At 36.8% G+C, this 21,182-nt stretch overlaps 1 long non-coding RNA gene across 2 annotated transcripts in view; it reads right to left on the bottom strand.

Annotated features, from left to right (window-relative positions):
- LOC130575012 (uncharacterized) overlaps positions 1-21,182 on the bottom strand; it is a 313,637-nt gene that overhangs the window by 203,480 nt on the left and 88,975 nt on the right. For both annotated transcript variants that reach the window (XR_008965511.1, XR_008965510.1), the window contains exon 3: positions 18,634-18,692. This is a non-coding gene — a long non-coding RNA (uncharacterized LOC130575012). The remainder of the gene's footprint in view (positions 1-18,633; positions 18,693-21,182) is intronic.

Genomic DNA, 21,182 nt, shown 5'->3' with positions numbered 1-21,182 from the left:
AGTATCATATTGCACCAAATAAATCATAATAAATGCTTAATAGACAAATATGCWTGTTGTTTTTCTTCTTCTTGTTAATGACCTCCACAGACTTATCTTTCAACTCAGAAGCTGCTGCTCTTTTTCCTAACTGTCGTTTTGTGTTGAATTGCACCATTTGAATATTCACAAATACTCCAAAGATAATCTTGCAGCATGTCTGATAATGTTTGGTTTCAAATTTTATAGCATTCTTATAGTTATTATAACTAAACTATTATTCTTAGTTTCTTTGTGTCATCTGATAATATATAAAAGCAGAGTGATTTTGTTATTCGTGAACAAAAAAATATTTTACAGAATAATCTTCTAATACAAATATGAAACTTGTCCCACATGTCTGTTGCTCTATCTACAAAACCTGTTTTTGGTATCAAAGATCACAACACACAAGAATTTGTCGATTAAGTAATCATGTTTAAGGAGAGAAAAAAAAAGTACCTCCCATGAAAGAAAAATTATACAGAGTAATTTTCCCCTCCCACCTTATTACCAGCCTCTTATGAGCATACAGAAAATTTGTTACACTGTACTGAGGGTTCTAGGTGATATTATTCTTAAAGTTATTTGTAATCTTATAGTGGAGACAGTGCTTCGATGGGAAAAAGGCACACAAGGATTGACCCCACAGTAACAAAGCATAAAGAAGAGTTTTCTAGGATGCAGGACTTCTTGTTGTTTTGAAATACTTAGAGCTCAGGCACTACTAAGAGGCTTCCCAAACCTTTCAATTTAAACACTGATTTATCAATATTTATATTTTATATTATGCAAGTGGTCCAATTAAGAAATTATTAGAAGGTGTCTGAAAAATATCTGAAAAGATGACAATATCGTAGAGCTCTCAGTTGGAAGCTATTCCCCCTTGTCCTGTCACTCCATGTCCCTGTCTCCATCTTTCCTGTGGGSTCCCTTCAGGTACTGGAAGGCCACAATTAGGTCACCCCAAAACCTTTTCTTTTCCAGGCTGTATATCAAAACATCCCATTAAACCTGGAATTAATTTACTTAAGCCCATTTTTTTAGGTTGCTAGGCTTGCTATTCTTTTACTATGTACTAGCAGTGCTACAACAAGTTTTGTCAAAATGCCAGCTATTTTTACAGAGAAGAAGAAAAATGGAGCTTTTGCCTTAATTTTAAGCATAAAAACACAAATAGAAATAAAAGAGCTAAATCTAAGCCAGTCTGAAATAACCAGGAAAGAAAATGTACCTTTAGGAGMCTATTCCCTTTTTAGGGCGTACTTCTTTTATTTCTAAATTCTGCATCAATGTTCTGTGATGTTTAAGCTATTCTTGAAGTTTAAGAGAAATACACAACCAGTCACTTTTCAACATATTAAATTATATTCTCTTGGGGAAAAAAAAAAAAACAAACAAACCAACTTTCTATGACAGGACTAAGTATCATAATTACTTAATCTCAGTTTCTTAAAGGGTGGGTGTAGTTTGGACTTTTTAATTCAGTTATTGTTTGATGTTCTCTTGTACACACAAGATCCCATGTTCCAAAATAGTCTTGTGTGTCCTAACTCATAATGTTTTTGATATTATATGTTTAAAAACTGAATACAATCCTTACCCAAGCAACTATGTATGCTCTCAATTTATAAATAAGTAGACTGCTAAATTCAAGGTGTTAGCAAAATAATTTTTAGCACAGCTTTTTAATATCAATTTATAATGTTGACAATGTTCAAAGAAAYACTGGATCAGTCAAATATTGGCAATAAGCTAACGGTTATCACAGCGAAGTTAATGTCAGCTTAAGAATGACATCAATGTTTCTGTTTCCAAAACCGATGATGCTAATCAAAATGTGGAAATTACACAGCCACCTGGGACGGATGGGAAAGTTTAGGCATGACATCCACAGAGTACGTGTTTCAGGAGTGACAAATTAAGGTTTTCAAGCAGCTGCAATGTTTTCATGTGGGAAAAGCTGATAAAAATCGCATGAGATGAAGATGTAATTGACCTAAGGCTGAAGAGAGCCAGAAACAAGATTTTTCTCTGAAAGGAAGGGGAACCTACTYGAGAAAAGCAATAGTAAAAACGGTGTCCAACGGGAAAAAGTAAAACAAAAGCCTACCTTGATTTTTAAAAGAAGGACTGGGTGGCATGAAACATTGCTCTTTCTAGAACAGTGCATGTAAGGCCTGGTGGGTTTGGTTTTKTTTTTTTTTTKTTTTTTTTTTTTTTTAATAAAGAAAAGAATCTTTGTTGGAATACTCATTTTGGAAGAAAAATCAACAAAGAAGGTTATGTGGTTGAGCAGCCATTTAAATGCCAAAAACATTTATTGCAGGTGCATCTCAGAAAATGGTTGAGCTTTTCTTCTGGGACACGCAGCTATGGTCAGTGGATTTTGGTGTGYAGGTTGAACGGAACATTCAGTGACTTGCTGGTAAAAGTATTGCAGGGCATTTCAAATGTAGAGCAGAAATAATGTGAATACAGAGATCAGAGCTGCTATAAAGATTTTGTATTTTGGAGACTTCCAGGACCAAAACTGGAACACATCAAGTTCTGTTTTGTCAGATCATTTTCCATATTGGACAAAGCAAAGGGAAGGTGTGCTTGGCAGTGGAAAATACAGTCCACAAAAGGAAAGAATTTAGGACATGTAATTTTTCCAACAGTATTTCTACAAGAGACAGATTTCCCAGCTAAAGACAAATCCAAATACATGCACATTCAAAAAAAAAATTAACACAAACTCTACTGGATGATGTTGCGTTACACCATCATGGGCCAGGCATCTACCCATAGTGGAAGATAAGCCATGTCTGTGATTGCAAATCAGGAAGCATSCTAGGAGGGGCTGCTTCAGGAAGCAAAGGTCTTCTCACTGAGGTTGAAAGACAACGGAAATTAAGAGCAAGCTTTGTTTAACAGATAAAAAAATGTAGCTGCCCAAGATACACATAAGGTACTAAATACAGGGAAAGAATCTAAACCAAATGACCCCCTCCAAGACTGCACCCAGTCATGATCTCCAGTCATTTCTGGGCACTCAATCAGTGGGACCAGAGCAGAGCCCGACTGAAGCAACTCCCTTCTCCCACTGATCCCTGCAGTGGGGAAAGCGGATCCTCAGCATCAACTGTTTGTCTCTGCAGATCAGGTCCTATTGCTCCTCACTACTTGCTAATGTAGACATATCCAAATTATATTTATTTGGAGACTGAAGCAGGGCTACATATGGAGAATTTCACCTTTGACAAGTACTAACTTCATTTACATTAACACCTGTCTAGACTGTTTTCCTAAGTATAAACACAAAAATCTCCTTAGTGTATTTGGGCCCTTCTTCCTTAATTAACCATATGTGACGTAAAGTGATACAACCCAGTTAAAGGTATGTCATTGTTGATAGGATCAATTACAGTCAGACATAAGTATTCATTGCTTATACCATCTGTGCTGTACTCCTAAGTGCAGAACCTTGTCAATGAAAGTATACACAGATTAACTGTATTCGCTTTCATTAAAAACCACCAATCTGGTTTGTCACCTCCAGGCACTTTCTGTTAAAAATTTGCAATATTATAATGCACAGTCACCTTCTCCTTCCAGCATACCATGGCTAGATAATTTGAAAGGTTTAGCATAATATTTGTGATTATTCCTCATCTTGAATGATTTTATTCCTAACTAGTGGCAAGTGTCCAAGAGTCTTCCAAAACTCCATTTGTATACAGTCTGGGAAACCACTGTGGTCATGGTAAGGAAGTCAATCTTACCCATTCTGTTACTTGTTTATCAACATTTTCTAAGGCTCCTGGTTTTKGCTGCTGTTCCTCAACATTACAGGATCTGATCATATCACATTTGAGGRGGAAAAAGCCCCCAAAAGAGTAATGCAAGCCCTGGAAACCTTCAGTTGCCATATATTTATGCCTACAAATACACACATGTATATATAGTAGAAATACYACAACTAATTTCATGCCTTTGATGTTAGCTGCAATGAGAATTCACAGCTAGATTAAACTAATACTCCTGAAGTTAATTAACAATTTCATGGATGATACTTGTACATAAAAAGCTGTATGATGTGTTCAGCTCTATAGGATTTGGAAGAGGTCTTATTTTCTTTCCCATCGTTACTATGAGAAAATTATTTTTATTTAATAACATAATAATAAGATAGGYAACACAGTCTCTGGGTGGGTGATGAACGAGTTTAAAGGACCAGTTTGGAGCATGGGAAAAAGCTACATAACCATATATACAGTTATAAAAGCAGGTGGAATTACAATTTACATTTTTTCCCTCAGAATTAAGGAAAGAAATTGATGGGTTAAAATATGTTTCTAATCAAGCTCCCTCCAAAGATGACAGCTTCAATGAAGATTAGGAACCACTGTTCTACTGTAAAATGATTACAATTAAAACTCTAATCAAAGCAGGTCACATGAGACAGCAGGATGTGGATCTAAGTGCATTTCTCTCTCCTAGATTACGTGAAGGCCACCCTTAAGGATCCTCATGAAGAAAAGCAAGAAGGGATGAATAAGATGCACTTCTATTGYTATTGTTTGTATACTGGTTTTATATCTCTGTGTTTAATTTGGAAGGGATTTAGAGGCACACCCATGTGGGAAGASTCTGGTCAGTTTAAAACTGGAAAAAGAAAAAGGCAACRAACCAACCAAAAAACAACTTCTGGCTGATAAGGACTTTTCCCTGTGTTTATTGTAAAGTAGGTCTAAGGACTTGGTCTCCTGAGGTGCTGGATAGTCTTGATGAAGATATTGACCAAAAGTTAAATAAAATAATCTAGAAAAAATTAAATTATTGAGAATAACATGCTAATTACAAAACAAGAAAAGTTAAAACAATACTGTTTGGATTTATGATTAGCATGCTTATTTTAAAAGAGCTGAAAGTAAATCACACTCCAGGATGTTGGAAAAGACATTTAATAAAGAGACATTTATTTGAAATCTATACTGGGGTGCCTAGAATATTATATGATTGTATATAATAACTGCTGTTTACAACACCTTTTAAAGACAAAAGTATAAAAGGAAATTTTGTAAAATATAAAAAGTTCCTCCTTCACCCACCCAACAGCACATGTAAGTATTTTTAAAAAGTCCTTGTTATGGTAGGATGGTACSTGCATGGTTCAGAACAAAAAACCTTTAGAGTAATTGCCATAAAAATATCTGAATTTCCTTACAAAGAACTATTAATTTTTWTGTAGCCTTTAGTAATATTTTTGCATGCTATATTGGCAAAACAAAAGCTCATAAATCCCTACACAAAAGAGCTTGAAATTCTCTTCTCCTTTTSTTCTTTTTATTCATAATCTCAAAATGTTGCCCACTTTTCACTCGTAAAAAATGCAATTGTTTTCTATGGGAGAACAGATTATCTGACTTTCACATTAATTGCTGACAGATACATCTTTGAAGAGGAGGCATTGTTTGAACCTCACCTGAAGGACAAGGTTAAAGCAAGCTAAGCAGAGAGGTTTTCTGTAACACCACCAAACAACAGTTACATGATCATGTGAAGCTGTCAGAGTTGGCAGGTTCAAAATCCCAGTATAGAACCAAACAGCTTGCTTGATCCTTGAAGCCAAAGAAATTACATAACTAGAATTTTGTTTGTGCTGGGAAAATGTTCTCTGTGCCCTTTCAGGCCTTCCACAAGTATTTTTCAAAAGGCAAGCAGTGGCATATTTGTCTTGAGAAGATGTTTTCTTACATGAGTCAAGYCAGAAAGCAAAACTCATCTTCTGTGCAGTGCAGGCATACAGACATTATATAGTCCATATATTATTCTGTTAGAGATGCTCCATGGTRAAGGATGTGCACATACCACAGCCTGTGCTGGATGGTTTCAGAAATGTAAATTTGAGTTAAAAGAATGCATTTGATTTGATTGCACCTGGTTTTGGCTCTGCACTACATTTGGATGAAGGCCTGCAGTTCAGATACCTGCTTGAAACACCACAGACCAGAGATGGTTCTGAAGGTTTAGGGCTGGAGAATGAAGATAGAAATGTTAAATAAAAGGTCTCAGAAGTTAATAGTGCCTGCTGCAACAGCAGGTCTCATCACACTGCCTCGGTCCTTCCTTTTCTCCTCATTAAAAGCAGAGTAATTGGAATGTAGCACAGCATTGGCACAACTGTAGTAATTTTGCTATCTTGCTTTAGGAAACAAACTTTATGAACAAAGGAAACTAGAATCTCACCATTCCTTTTCATCTGGTTATATCTCCTCTCAGGGAATGCCACTAAATAGCTATTAGGTGTGTTATGCCACTCATCCTTACAATTCAGCTGTACTACAGAAGATATTTTAATACCCATGACACGCAACAAGCCAGTGTTTCAAATATGAYAAATTTCATAATTATCATTATTATCAATAATGATCACACTTCAGGAAAAATCGCCCTAGGAAACCAAAAATATTAAGGTATCGTTGTTGCAAAGAGGTCCATCTGAATTTGTGGAATTTAAAGTGGATTCAGGTGTTCAGGTATCCACAGCTGAACAACGTGCTTTGCACAGAAAATAAAGTTGTGGCAAAGTTGCTCTAAATTTCCTCAAACCATAAAAAAAGTTGCCTACATTATAAAATTTTTAATGTGAGGTCATCTGTTTCATCATGAATAATATTACACTGTCTTGTAAGAAAATGTAATTAGTATGAGGCAGAAACTAAAGAAGACGAAAAAATCAGAATCTGTTTTGGTAAACTGATTCTCCTAATCWGGAATTTTTTCTCTATTCATGTCTTGAATAATCTTGAATTAACCTTGGACATCATCTTGAATAATTTTTTCAGAAAGACATTTTACTGCAGGTATGCTAGTGAAATCCATCTGGAAAGCAAATACCAAATCAAATGGCTRCTAGTATGGCACACCAGCTTCAACWCTTTGAAACTCATTTTATAGAGAGAATATATGATCAACACAACAAAATCTCAAAAAGAGGTCTCACTGGTTATGGTACCAGCCTTGAGATGGCACAATTGATTGAATCCCTCATTCYAGCCCAGAAGATTTCCTCAGCTATGAGCTGACCCCTGGGACACAGATACAAAAACCAGCAAGGTTAATAAAACCTTTCCTGATGGAGGCTGGGTGCTTCTAAGATCTCAGTTTTGGTGTCTTTCTTTCTTTCTCTGCCTTCTTTGCAGGWCAATAAAACAGGTCTAATAATCCTGTCCTATAAATTAATATAAATAGAGGTGGGGAAAAGCCATAAAAAGCTTAATGCAAAATAGGCAACCCCCAGACTTCACTGAAAGTCTGGAAGAGAAAGTACACAGTTAATTGCCAGGGTGCTCTGAGATTATTTAAAAAACATTTGTACCAGTAGTCAGTGGTCCCTTTCACTCGTTTACCTCAGACAATGAATTTCTGCCGTTCTAACTTTTTCCCCTATAAAGAAAAAGACTCTTTGCTCCCAATCTCATGCAGTTATCCAGGCTGATGATGTTCACTTTAAACAGCAGCTTCCCCTATGATTCTCATTATTGTTGCTTCGAGTTTTCACTACGCTTGAGTGAAGTATCTCATTTTCTATTTTAGTTCTGCCACTTCAGCACTGYTCCTACCTACGCTTTTTAAACACTGCATCCTCAAAGCTTTAACACACTGAGCTTCAGATGACCATCTTGTACTCAACACAAAGTTCAAAGATGAGATATGTTTCCAAAGTCCCTCTGGACAATGTTTGTCATTTATGAAAACACTGAGGAGACAAAGGATAGGGAACAGATGACAACTAAAACTGGAACAATACAATATTCATAAAATGCAGTGATCCAGAATACATCTGCCACTCAGTCAGTCTCTGAATTTATGTCCTCAATGCCCACATGCAGAACAGCCAAGAATCCTTTCCTCTTTCTTACGGGAGGTGGCTGCAGCTGGCTGAGTCCTGCAGTAATTAATGCCCAAACCGGTTTCTAGGATGCAAGTGACCYGCTCAGAAGTATGTCACAGCACAGCACAGTGACACAACAAACTAAAAAATGCTTTACATACAATTGACATATTAGCTTTTCACAGTTTGCACTCTCTTTAGCATGGTCTTTACACTGCTGCTTTTAGAGAGCAAACCTCCCAAAAATTACTGAGTACTGGTACTGCCCACTGCTTCCAACAAACCTCTGTAAATGAAATGGAGGCTGTAAAAGCAGTTCATGGCCTTAGCTACCTTCAATTACATTCTAAAGAGTCACATGAGGATACAGAAATTAAATCCAGTCATTTCTATGAAACTATACTGAAATTCTGTTTAAATGTAAGGAACAAAAACATCAATGAAGCAGCTGAGACTGTTTTTGCTTTACCATAGTGGAATAACTTGCTTGGATGCTAAGAATGAATTTGGATAGCCAAGCAATAACAAGAAACAAAGTAAWCTTCTCAGTCTTGCCAGGACTGGATATTTTGCCATACCGGGTGGAGGGGAGAGAGTAGAAGGAGAAAAGGAGAAAAAAAAAGTGAACCCAATTGTTTACATATAGTTTATGTATGTTTAATATGGATGAACAGGRCTCAGAGTTGGGTACTGGCCTATTAGCCTCAGCTTCAAAGTTTTCAAATGTAGTTAAATGAAACCAAATGCTGTTAAATGAATTCGAACTGATTTCTTATAAAACACTGAATTCTTGTGCTTTTTGTGGTTATTTGGTATTCACTTCCAATAASTGAAGCCAACAGAGCTCAGATCTGGAAAATTAGCTTCGCTGAAAATAGACAAGCAACTCTAACATTTACACTAACATATTCTGGAAAAAAAAGAAAAAAAAAAAACCAAAACCAAACGCAGCAATCTTCTCCATTTGAAAAGATGAATAAATGGCACCACCAGGCATTTTGCCCATTCTGGCCATCATTGACTATATACATGAAAACACAAAATTGCTGGTAAATCAGATGGCTGCTTACCTGTCAAACTGTCACCCAGCCCTGAGCCACATCTCACTGTCTGTGCCCCTTCCCAACARCTCAGAAAGACAATGATTGTAAAGTGAATTCCACAAGGTTTAAAACCAAGCTGCCTCATGTGGTGTCTMATGAACCATTATTCAGAACTTTGTAAAAGCATCCACTCTTCAAGGAAACAGCTCTCCTCTAGAAAACTCTTGTCTGGTCTTCCTAACATTTAAAAGGGGACTTTTTTTTAGTCTGTGTAAATATTTTTCATAGAGCAAGTATTGATGAATTCATTTTTATCAGACTTCTCTCAAACTCCACCTGGGCTTCTAAAAAGATCAATCAAAAAATGAAGTAGATGTSACTCACATCAGTGGAAAAAGCAAACATATACAACAACACTTCAAGTCTGTAAAGCATAAATGGAGACAGCCAGCTTGCAACTCATACACCCTTGCCATCCTCCATTCTATTTAATCTTTTAGGAGGAGCATTCCTCTRYCCAAATTAAATACAGTCTTCTTCAGTTATCTCTCWGTGAACATCTGGCCATTGAYTCAAGCTGTGCATCACTAAAAAAAAAAWAAAAAATTRAAACTTGGCCTCAYAGAAATCCTCTCCWTAAAATCCARTTTTTCTAAAACCTTTAACAGCYAGCCYTYRMTGATAGGACAAATTAATTTCTTCTGTGTTTTATAGGTAGGATACTCTATGTMATCAGTTGTTAGTATGGCTTTTCCCCTCMATATCYTCAACCAAATGTTCCAAAATCTGATGTGTTAATTATGTCATACCATCCTTCTCTGGCTTGGAGAAACSTTTATGCTCCAACCCCTCTGAGTTTTTTTCTCTATTACTTCACATGYTTCCCATCATGCTAGGGAGCTACAACTGTAAAAGCACCCTTACCTGTTTTAGCCAGCTCTCGCTTTCTCAGTCTCCCACCAGAGATTCTCTCAGCAAAATATCATGGATTTTTTTATATTTTTATTTACCATAACTACAAAAACTGAGGGAACAGCTCTGCCAGCTGGATGCTCAGACTGCTTTCAACACTAGCCTATGGCCAGTTGTGTGTCCTCTTCCTACATTTCATTATTACTTAGATTACATTTATGTCTGTGTGTTTTCAGAGCTCTAAATTCAGTAGTTTTCCATGAAAAGAGCTCTTCAGCAAAATCAGTSAAACAATCAAACTGCCCCATTCTTTCTGTACTATGGCCTTCTGGTGATTGAAACAAAGGAGGAAAAGAACCTAACTTTGYTCACAAAATCTCTCAGTTTTTCACCTAATCTCCCACTCTCATTTTCCTCCATCACCCACTTCATGAGTCAGTCTTTGGTTTTGCAAAGTTGGAATGCCATGTCAATAATAATTAGATCACTCTGAAATATGACAATGATATCTCTGTGAATAAAGCAAAAAAACAATAAAAAATGATGAGGAATTTCTTTGTAGAGGTCTAATAGTGTGCTGATGTAGAGCCTATATACGCATAAACATGTTGACTTTGAAATCACCCCTTAAAAATTATTCTGCTGACACCCATTGCACTACAACTATGCAGAGCTGAATTAAAATACAAAATTTTAAAGGCTAATCAGAAATTAAAATACTAAACTTTCCAGTAAGGAGCAAAACCCTCCTGGAGGACCTGGCAGCTATTAAAAACCCCAACAAACAAACTTGTTTTCTTCCAAATTTTCGTTTGATATCGTATTCAACCACCATTTCTAAGAAGATTCTCAAAACAAAGCTTATAATAAAGTTGGTGAAAACCACAGATTGCAAAGGGTCTTGGAACAGTATTTATGTACAGAGAAAATTTAGAATGTATATGCAAGTCTGAATGCCAATATAATATTCACGAGAAGAAAAAATATGCATTAAAACATTCAGTATATTTAAAAAAAAATAAAATATAACAGATGTTAATTTTCAGACGTGCCTATTTATAGGCTATTTTCTGCTGCTCAACTTTGTAACCTCAAAGTAGCTTCAAAATATGAGGTTTTGCTATTTGATACATAGACGCATTAATATATATTTCATACATAATACATACATATATTTAACAATGAAAATACATTAAAACAATCAAATAAGAAATCCTGAACGGTAAATTTTGGTTTATATTCTTAGTGCAAAACAGTCTTTCTAGGACAATACATAATTTACAATCTAAACAGATATTCAGAAGGAGACAACTCTCCAGGAAGGGCAGTTGTCATTGTCTAAATACCTTTTCAGCACATCTTTTTGGTCCTATTACTCAGTTACTGAAGACACTTTTCATTATTATTACTTGCATCTTTTCATACAATTATTCATTTCTGGAAGTTGTTTCTTTGGCAAATGCTGTCCTACCCAAGCACTCCACAAGCTTTCTTCACTTTAGATAGAGCACAGCACATCCACACACAACACCATTACATGAGAAAGCAGGAAATTATCAAGGGTACTTTATTTTGGGCACCTGAATCAAACCTCTTACAAGCTGATGTTTTTCAGACTACCTATTTCTGGACATTTAAAACACATTCCCCCAGTTTTCTTTTGCTTGAGTTGTGAGAGTTCTCAGRTGCTGCACAAGTACCTCCCTCAAGTACTCTTGAAATAAGAAAATGTATGGGCCACTCACTCTTAAGATGTCGGACTTGATGATCCTTTTGCTCCCTTCCAACTCAAAATTTTCTGTGATGCTGAGTTAAGGGGGAGACATACAAAAAACCCCACTTAAACTTCATAAAATATATCACTGCTAYATTTTCAGCAATTTTAAAGCAGTACGTAAATGAAATACTGATTTGAAGCACAAAGACCATTCTAGATTAAGATGCAACACAGAAGATCAGGCAAAATTCAAGTCAGATCAGTAGTGTGACCCTCTCTAAATGGAAAAATACACTAAGAAAAGGAACATCATCACAGTGACATTTTACTGAAACTGGTTTTCTCAGAACTTAACCCCATCTGTGGAAAATAATTTAAAGCATTTCTTGAATTCAGCAAACCTGAACAATTTGAGATTTGAAGTTTCCAGAGTATTGCAGGAATAAGAACAACATGAAATACAGAAAAGTTTGTTTTACTTGAGATATTTCTTTAAGAGCAGCCAAAATTGCTTAGTGTCCTACACTAAATTACTTTTCTACCCCAGAGAGAGGGTGTTCCCTCTAAACCAGAGATGACGATACAAGGATTTCAGAAACTATTGTTTGCATTTTACTGATCTTCAGATTGTTAACACACAGAATTTTAAAATAAAACCCTGGTAGTCTGAAAACTSTAAAATATTTAAATTTATTTGCTTTAGGAAACAAATAAAGAACCATTAAAAATATTTTGTGTTCTCTTAGAGGCATAGTCTTTTTACTGCCTTTATCAAAGTACCCTCAGTRATCTGTTAAGAGCTAGAAGTTATGTCTGTCACATTCAGCTCATTTCCTCTTTCCCTAAGGGGGAAACTAAGTACAAAATATCATATTTTGATAAGGTTTATTCTCTTTTATTTTTTTAGTAAATGCATATGCATATGTCTCTGTTTGTGTCAGAGACAAAGCTATGTAAAAGAATTGTGCCTTACACTTACGTTCCCATAGGATGTGGCTCCCACYGCCCCAAACAGTCCTTAGAAAGGCTGAGGAGACAAAATGTATTAAGGACCTAAAAAGTCCCAGTGTCATAAATTGCATTCATTACAGTGATTTCCTACCTTAAAATTAAGGTAGTTTTTTTTAAAAGCAGATTCAGCTGCTCATCACCTTCAAGATAAGAAGTATGATCTCACACTGAAATCTTTATTCTTTGGGAAAATCTTCTCTTTAGAAAGCTACTTTTCATATAATGGAACCACAGAATAGATGAGCTTGGAAGGGATATTGAAGTCATATCATAGAATGGCCTGGGTTGAAAGGGACTTGAGCAATCATCTCAGACCTGCTTCAGGTTTCTCAGCAGCTTGTCTAGACCTGTCCTGAACACTTCCAAGCATGGAGATGCAATTATCAAATACAATTATCACATCTATCAGAGTGTTCCTGGAAAAGTGCATCCACTTCCTTACAGATTTTCAAAGGTAGCTGAGATTGCTGTGGGGCTCTGCTCTGATTTTCTCCATAAGGAGTTCAGAGAGCTGGACTCGTTTCTGTATTAACTTCTCATTGAGTAAGGTCATGTCTATAACCAGTTTTGATTTAAGGAAGTGAAATTTTAGATACTTTAATGCATTCCACACTCTGACTTTGTAACTCAAATCATATAACCTTAAACTCTATCCCACCCTAACAGACACTATAAAAGATGGCCAATTTTGGTTCAGAAGATACATCCTCCTAATTTTGTCTCACATTACTTCATCTTTTTCCTCCAATAACTTCCTTACAGTTCAGTTATCCTAAGCAGAGAGAGCAATTGCCATCTAGCTATCAAATTGCTTATTAATCCCTGATGATTATAAATAAATACGTGAAGCTATCCATGGGAAGGGGGGGGGAAATGGGAAAGAGAGGGCAAAATGAAAAGAAAAAGAAGAAAAAGACACTAGCAGAGAAAAAGAACAAGATATTCCAGAAAGCTTGTATCTCAGTGTCACCAGGATTTTAAAGAACACTTCGCTGATGCCTTAGGATTTTAGCTTCTATATTTTTCATGTTTCTGTAATCCTGTAATCCTTCAGTGTTTAACTCCAGGCTCCATATACAGTGCTAAGCAGTTCTCCCACTTTAGTCAAAACAATTCCTCTCCAGGCCCCAAACTCAAGGACACCTCACTGTCTTAGGCCCCAAGATATGTAAACAACAGAGAATTGGGGGGAGCAAATTTGGAGCAAATGACTTCATTGGCTGAAGCTGTAATTAGAGAATTAACCACCAATATGCAAATGGACAAATCTTGTAAAGCATGAACAACTTGTGACTGATTGTCCACTTTTGGGTGTAGCCCCTACGTGGGCTGTGACTRCCCTAAATGYACCTGAAGGCCCTTGAATGAATATAACTGCTTTGTATTCTCTTAATTTAGTCCTGTCTCTGAGGTAAACCAGATAAGGCATCATCACCTCTGGTCATTTTACAAGCAGCAGTGGAAACAAAATGGAGCCAGTTTYGTAATCAAGAGCTACTCAACTTAGGTGCTCCTTTCACACAGCACAAAGTAAACTATGTTGAGTTAAAGGCTGGAAGACAGAACCAGGGACAATTTTCCTTCTGAAAGCTGTTCACTTTTCTGTCTTGAATAAACAAGACCGAGTCAGAGAGAGTTCTTTGCCCTGCATGGTTCAAGCTGTGGGCTTGAGTTCGAAGCACCTGCTTAATTCATGTACCCACCCAGCCCTCTTACTGTTAAACCTTCCCAGTAAGASCCTTGCTATGTGAAAAGTGTGTGTCTCCTTGAAAAACCATTAGGCAATTACATTGCAAAGTCATGAAAAAGTACTTCCTCTAAAACCTGAAGAAATCAGACACCTGCATGTGCAATGCAGTCTTAAAAGCAGAATGACAGGATTACAAGGTCAATGGTTTTCCTTTTGACAGATGTTATCTGGGCAGGATTCTGGCTCCTAGAGAGTTCAGAAGAAGGAAARAGACAAAAAGGAAACAAAACAAAAGAAAAAAAAATACAATAGGCAGCAAAGACCAACCAACTGAAAAAAAGAATCTTAAAYAAAATAAACAAGACTTCAATTGAGAGATGAGAAGGATAGGGTGGCAACATTTAGTTATCCCTTTAAAGAGGAATATAATGTTACTCTGCCCCTGGGGTTTGGCTGCACCACTAGTCATTCCATGGGATGTTTGGATCCCCCTAACTTTTCCTKCACTCTTCAAAGATGTGTTAAAAAYACATTTTTTATACAAATYCAATWGAGAAAATGGGAATTTATTCTGCATGTTAAGAGCAAGGAACTGCTTGCATTCTTGTCCACCAGAAGAAAACGGCATACAACAAGGACAAAACCTATTCAATACTTGTACATAAAGCAGATCAATCTTGTGTGGAGCCTTCAGACACCATAATGATGAAATAAGAACAAATTCTGGATASCAGTTATTATTCCCATATGGTTACTGAGCAATTTATTACTAGACATCTGACATTGTCTCCCACAACTGAATCTCACTTCTATTACCACTTCATTTATCATTCACTTCACTGACTGTTACATCCCATGTAAAAGTTTTAGCTCCTGGAGAAAAACTAATTTAATAAGTGTAAAATGCCCCCCAGACTCCCCTGATGTCCTACTCATACAATTCCATTCCTATTGGGTTGATCCTTCAAGAATCAGGCAATAGTTAACACAGGTATCTGTCAAGACTCAAGGGGGATCAAAGTCACTGCRCCAAAGAGAAAATCTGAGCAAAGAATGGAGGCAAAATTACCAGATTTAGCTAGATGTTTTTTGCAGAAATAGTTGGTGGYCATCTCTAACACAGAGTTCAGAGGAGGCCACCAAGTTGATTGGAGGAATGGAGTACCTCTCCTGGGAGGAAAGGCTGGGAGAATTAGAGATGTTCAGCCTGGAAAGGAAAAGAAATTGGGGTGATGGAGTTGCAGCCTTCARGTACCTGAAGGGAGTCTGCAGGAAAGCTGGAGAGAGACAAGACCATGCTGGAGAGAGACAGGACAAGGGGGAAAGTCTTAAAACTGACAGAGAGCAGGTTTAGATCAGAGATTAGGAAGGAATTCCTTACTGTGAGGGTGGAGAGGCACTGGCACAGGTTTCCCAGAAAAGCTGTGGCTGCCYCATCCCTGGATGKGCCCAAGGCCGGGCTGGATGGGGATCTGAGCAACCTGGTCAGGGGTTGGGAMAAAATCATCTTTAAGTTCCCCTCCAACCCAGCCATTCTATGATTCTATGAAATGATGACATAGGAAGTGCTACTATAAACACTGCACAAAGTATAAAATCTCCACCTGTGAAGAAATACTCTGGGAACAAGGCTTGTATGTGATTATCAATATTAACGTAGTTCAGGAGTGTGAGCTGGACACCAGCAGGACCACAGCACACATGTTGAATATCTAACTTTTCTACCTATGAAGTATTCTTTATTTTCTTTCCTACTTTTCTCTGCCCTTGATCAATCTCTGATTCAGCAGGCCATTCTGTATCAGTGAATATTTGAAATCTCTTTTAAAATCAGCAACCAAATGCTAATACATATGCTTATATATAGATGTATCTATCTCTGTATAGGTGTGTGCAAACACACACACAACATTCACACGGCTGCAGAGGATGCAACCCTGACTGAATTCCTTCAAACTGTTGGGATATAACACTATTTTCCCCACCAGATGGCAGTAATTTCAACTTAATATAAGCCGGACTGGTCACCACATGCACAGAAAACAATAGCATACTCTACRTTTGGGATTTTCCTTAAGAGCGAATGCTGGTCTTTTACATATGTAGAGTTATTCAAGTTTCCTTCCATTTAATGAAAAAATGTTCTACTAATAGCTAAGCTCAACTTTGATCAGTGTATCCTACAAGGTTTTGTTTGTTTTTTTAAACATATCATTCCATATTAWTTTTTTTTTTCAGTACACTGCAATTTTGTCCAATTTAAGAAGTACAGGTATTATTTCCAGTCATTGTGYTTTCCCAAACAGAAATAACTGGATAACTTTCAACTGTGTAATAAAAGAACTTTTACAATATACTACTGATAAAAAAGACCAAAGGACTCTGAAGAAGTAGGGGAAATGGTAAATACTTTCTGCATAATTGTTTGATAAAAGYATTCAGTGTGCAGATTTCTTGATTTATAAAAGCCCAGGGTAACATCTACAGCAAAAATATTGCAGCCAGCACAAACTATATTACACACAGGCTAAATTGCTTTTAAAGTGGGAGCTGACAATTTCTTCTACTGGTGAAAGCAGGGAAGTTTTTGTCAACATAGTCCAGGCACTGTAAAAATAATTATTTTATTATGTAATCTGGTGTGTGGATACTGCTCAGTAGGATACCTACCTCTAGGAGCAACAYATCCATAGATTCTAACCAAGATATCATTGTTGCCTTTTTATTTTTTAAACTTGTTGTTTGAAATAAATTTTCCAGAAGAAAATTATATGACAAAAAGAGAATTTCTTCCTCCCCATTCTACTAATATTAGTATTCACTGTGATTAAATGGGTTTATATTCAGCTCTATTCTATGCAAAGATAATAGCAAAAGTGCACATTCTAATTAATAAAACACACTCATCTTCCAATAAATTTATAACCAAATATGCAGTCTGTTTGGACAGCTGGCTTCACCATCCGACAAGCAGAGATTCAGATCCCTTGTTTCTCTTTCCATGTTTTTTTGTTCAGCAGAAGGTAGAGCWAAATTTTCTCTAGATACACAAAACAAATAACTACAGTAATGGAAAGAAAAGATCATAGACACAAAGCAAGAAGTGAWATGACTGTATTCTACTAATTAAGCATTAAGTAGCTGGTCACACTTGTCTTTCACACTCATAGGTAATATTCCTGAATATTTCTATTTYAACATCAAAATGCAAATCCCATTTACATGGTTGTATACTGGATGAGCAGTATCCTAACTCAGTGACGTTTGAACTGAAGAGGTTCTCAATATATATTTTAATTCAAAAGACCTGTTCATAAACTTTTCATTGTGACTTGATATTCTGCTGAGATTACATATTTACATCAGCTGGAAGTATGAGCAGAATCCATCATAAAAATAAAGATTCTTATATAATTTCCTTTTCCTGAAGGAAGAGGAAAAATAAAGGTATCGAGCAATTTTTAGTATGAACCTAACCAAAAGGATTTGAAGTGGAGAATGAAAATCTTTGTCAATAATCATGAGCTCAAAATCCATCCTGGGCTTGGAAGGAGAAACTGAGTGAGTCATTGTTGAAGGGGACAGAATAAACACAGRGTAAACACAGCCATTCACATTCAACTTAAAGTCCCAACACAAAATGTTTAGCACAGCCCTGTGATGTTCAAAGGGCTGGTGAAGARGCAACAGACAACTGGCTTTTACCTCCAGCTGCAGGATCAGTAATAATCCTACAGTTACATTTAGAGGATTCTGTGCATTTTGAAAAGGATATGGGAAAAACAGAGATGGAGGAAGAGACACCATTACTGAATACTGGAGAACACATGCTACAGTCAAAGTCTTAAGAGGTCTCAGATCTATTTTGGCTGACTTGAACAAATATCTAGCAGTCATTACAGGAAAACAAATACCACCTATAAGTGCCAGCAGAAAACAATGGAACAATGGCTCAAAGCTGAATTTGGTAAAATTTAAATTGGGTAAGAGGCATGAATTTTGATACTTTGTTTTATGAAAAATCACTCTTGTTATGAAGATAAATAGTGGATTAAATAAAAATAATTTCCTGTATGAAAGACAAAATGCAGGGGAATAACAGCACAAAATGTAAAAACCTGAGATTTTAAATGATGTGTTCCAATGGCCCATTCTGATTTGAAACCCAGTCCTGTGCTGTGAAGAGAAGCACCATGACTGAGCTCCTTGGGAGCCCCATGAAAGCCCCAGAGGGGTTGTCCCCTCAGTGTCCTGGAAAGGCACCGTGGGATGGAGAGCAGCCACGCTCCTCACAGCTCCATRTGCCAGCGCTGCTCATGTGACAGGGACACAAACCCTGGGCAGYGCTCTCAGGGCTTACCTGCAGCTCGTGGAGCAGCAAACACAGTCCTGCTGTCAGATGGAATGGCAGCTGCACACCTGGAAGAGACACAGCACATCAGAACAGGGATGCAGCACTCATGCAATGAACTACCAGAGTTCCACCTGCTATTTCAAAAGGAAACCTGTTCCAAAGAATGACACAGTGGTATGTTCCGTAATTTCACAATATAAAGACAAAAAAAGAGGAAGGTTTTGTTTTTTTTTTTACAAGACTTGATGTAATTCAACAGGTCAGCAAATTTAAGGGAATTGTCATGTAACAGCAGCTGCAACAACAAAATAAGGTGGTACAACATCTTCTGTCTTGCAGGCCCCACAACCTTGCAGCACATCTCAGACTGGGGAYACTCTCTTGCTGCACGCACATTTAGTTGTTTGCTGAGCTTTGCATGCAAATAAATTCATAATTCTGTACTTTCATAAAGTGCCAACTAACTCAATTTCTGAGACCGAATTTTAGCACCAGAAAATTCTTTCTTCTCTTTATAGATTGTTAGAAAACATGTAGTTTGAATTTTTGCACAAAGCCTATATTTTTTCTTATTCATGSTAACATCTTCACAGCAAACACAAAGTTGTGGTTAGCAGAATATGTAGGGAAAGTATTAATCTACAATCATGTCTAATACAATAAATGCAATACYAAGGGGAAACACATGTAGCAGAAGCACAGTGCTGACAAAAGGTATTCAGCCTACACAGTAAGAAACCTTCTGAGCTGTTTGTTATCAACAGATAATATTTAGTCCTTCCTTTCATTAATATGGAGTTTTTCAAGAAATGGGATAAGTTTGCAAACTGTTGTTGCACTCAGAGAAAACACAGGGTTTTTAAATGAGGAACCCTTCAGTTTCTGAGAGCTCCATTAGTATTAATTACAAGTTTAAAGAAGCACCACAACATATTCACACTGATAGTATAGGCATAACTACAGCATAATTACTGTCACTTCACTAAGTGCAGTCATGCATACACATCCCCTTCTAGGATCAAAGTGGGGCATATCCAGTCCAAGCTCCCGATATCAGAGGCAACCGTGTTTCCACTCCCTTTTATAAATGTGTCATTTTCTACCTTGCAAACTGTCAGACGTGTGTGGAAAAACAAAACCTGACCACCTTATTGGGAATCTCCTCCAGAACACCACTSTGTTGATTGCTAGAAATCTTCCAACTTCCAGTCTGGTTTTCTGCCAATTGTTTCTGTCCTGGCATTGTTCTTTGGATTAAATGATTTCTCTCTTTCCCTCACAATTGTCCTCTCTTCGCAGTGCACCTTTTCTCTTGGCATTTTTTTTATTGAAGAGAAATAAAGCTTTCAGTATCCTCACAATAACCTTGCCCTTCCCAATATTTGTTTTATTATTTCCATTTCTCTGCTACACCTAAATCCACACTTCCTACACCTGGGCACTCCAAATCCTTGGCAACATTCCTGGGACTTTGCAGCAGTGACTCACATGGAAGAATTAATAATTTTATTTCATTACCTGAAAAGTCTAACTTGAAATTATTTTAAATGGTATAAACCTTGCTCATGGACGCATCAGATCACTGGGAATGCAGTTATGTGGATGAAATTCCTCTTACCTAGTTTTAAGCAGCATCTCACTGCAGGTCCTTTCGAATCAGAGACACTTCACAGCATGATTCATCTGAGCTATTTTGGGAGATTCTGACTGGATGAAATCTGTTGTGCCCTAGAAATACTCTCCACTGACCATGCCTAAACAAATATCTCAGTTGGAGAGAGCTAGACTGAATCAACTGAAGATCTTATTTTGTGGTTTATTAATATAATCAGCTCCTTCATTTCCTTTTAAAAATCTTGAGATAGCAGATAATAGCAGAAGCAATCATAACCATGCACATAACCAAGTTTTCAGACTTCATCCTGTTTCTATTACAGTCTCTCAGTTGTGAGTTTTTCTCTGGATTATTCATTGATGGTACTTTTGAATGGCATATTGAAAATGGCTCTTCTAGTACACCTTTAAAACCCACAGTAACTACAGGTAGCAAAATTTTCCCTCAGAAATCAAGTGCTTATGCAATGATTTAACAGAATTACAGTCTGACAATTGATATTCTAGACTATCACATGAGAGCGAGGAACAGGTATTTTAAAATATGCTGAATTTTGATCAATCATAAATAAAAGGATGTCAACTTGGGGAAGTAAGCAGGATGCTTTTTGTCATCTCTATCAAACATCGTTTACTAGAACTGCTAAGCAAAAAGCTTTAAAAATTTGAATAGTCCAGGATAAACATTATTTTTTTTTAAAGTACTAAAAAACCTTCACAAGTATATCATCATCTTCTCCAATGGAATAATTACAGATTTTTTCTGCACAAAGAATGGATTAAAATCAGAGGGAATTTGATACTTTCCCTCACCTCCAGAGATGAATCAAGGTAGTTACTTTACTATATGATCTCACAATGGACTAATATTTAAAAATTAACTACTGAATCTTAAGAATTTACCTGAAATCCTCCAAATATAAGCTATAAAACAGAAAAAA

This window comes from Malurus melanocephalus, unplaced genomic scaffold (genome assembly GCF_030028575.1).
Source record: "Malurus melanocephalus ecotype Western Australia unplaced genomic scaffold, MMel_1.1 scaffold_95, whole genome shotgun sequence".
Classification (NCBI taxonomy): domain Eukaryota; kingdom Metazoa; phylum Chordata; class Aves; order Passeriformes; family Maluridae; genus Malurus; species Malurus melanocephalus.
This window is presented reverse-complemented; position numbering and strand designations above follow the sequence as displayed.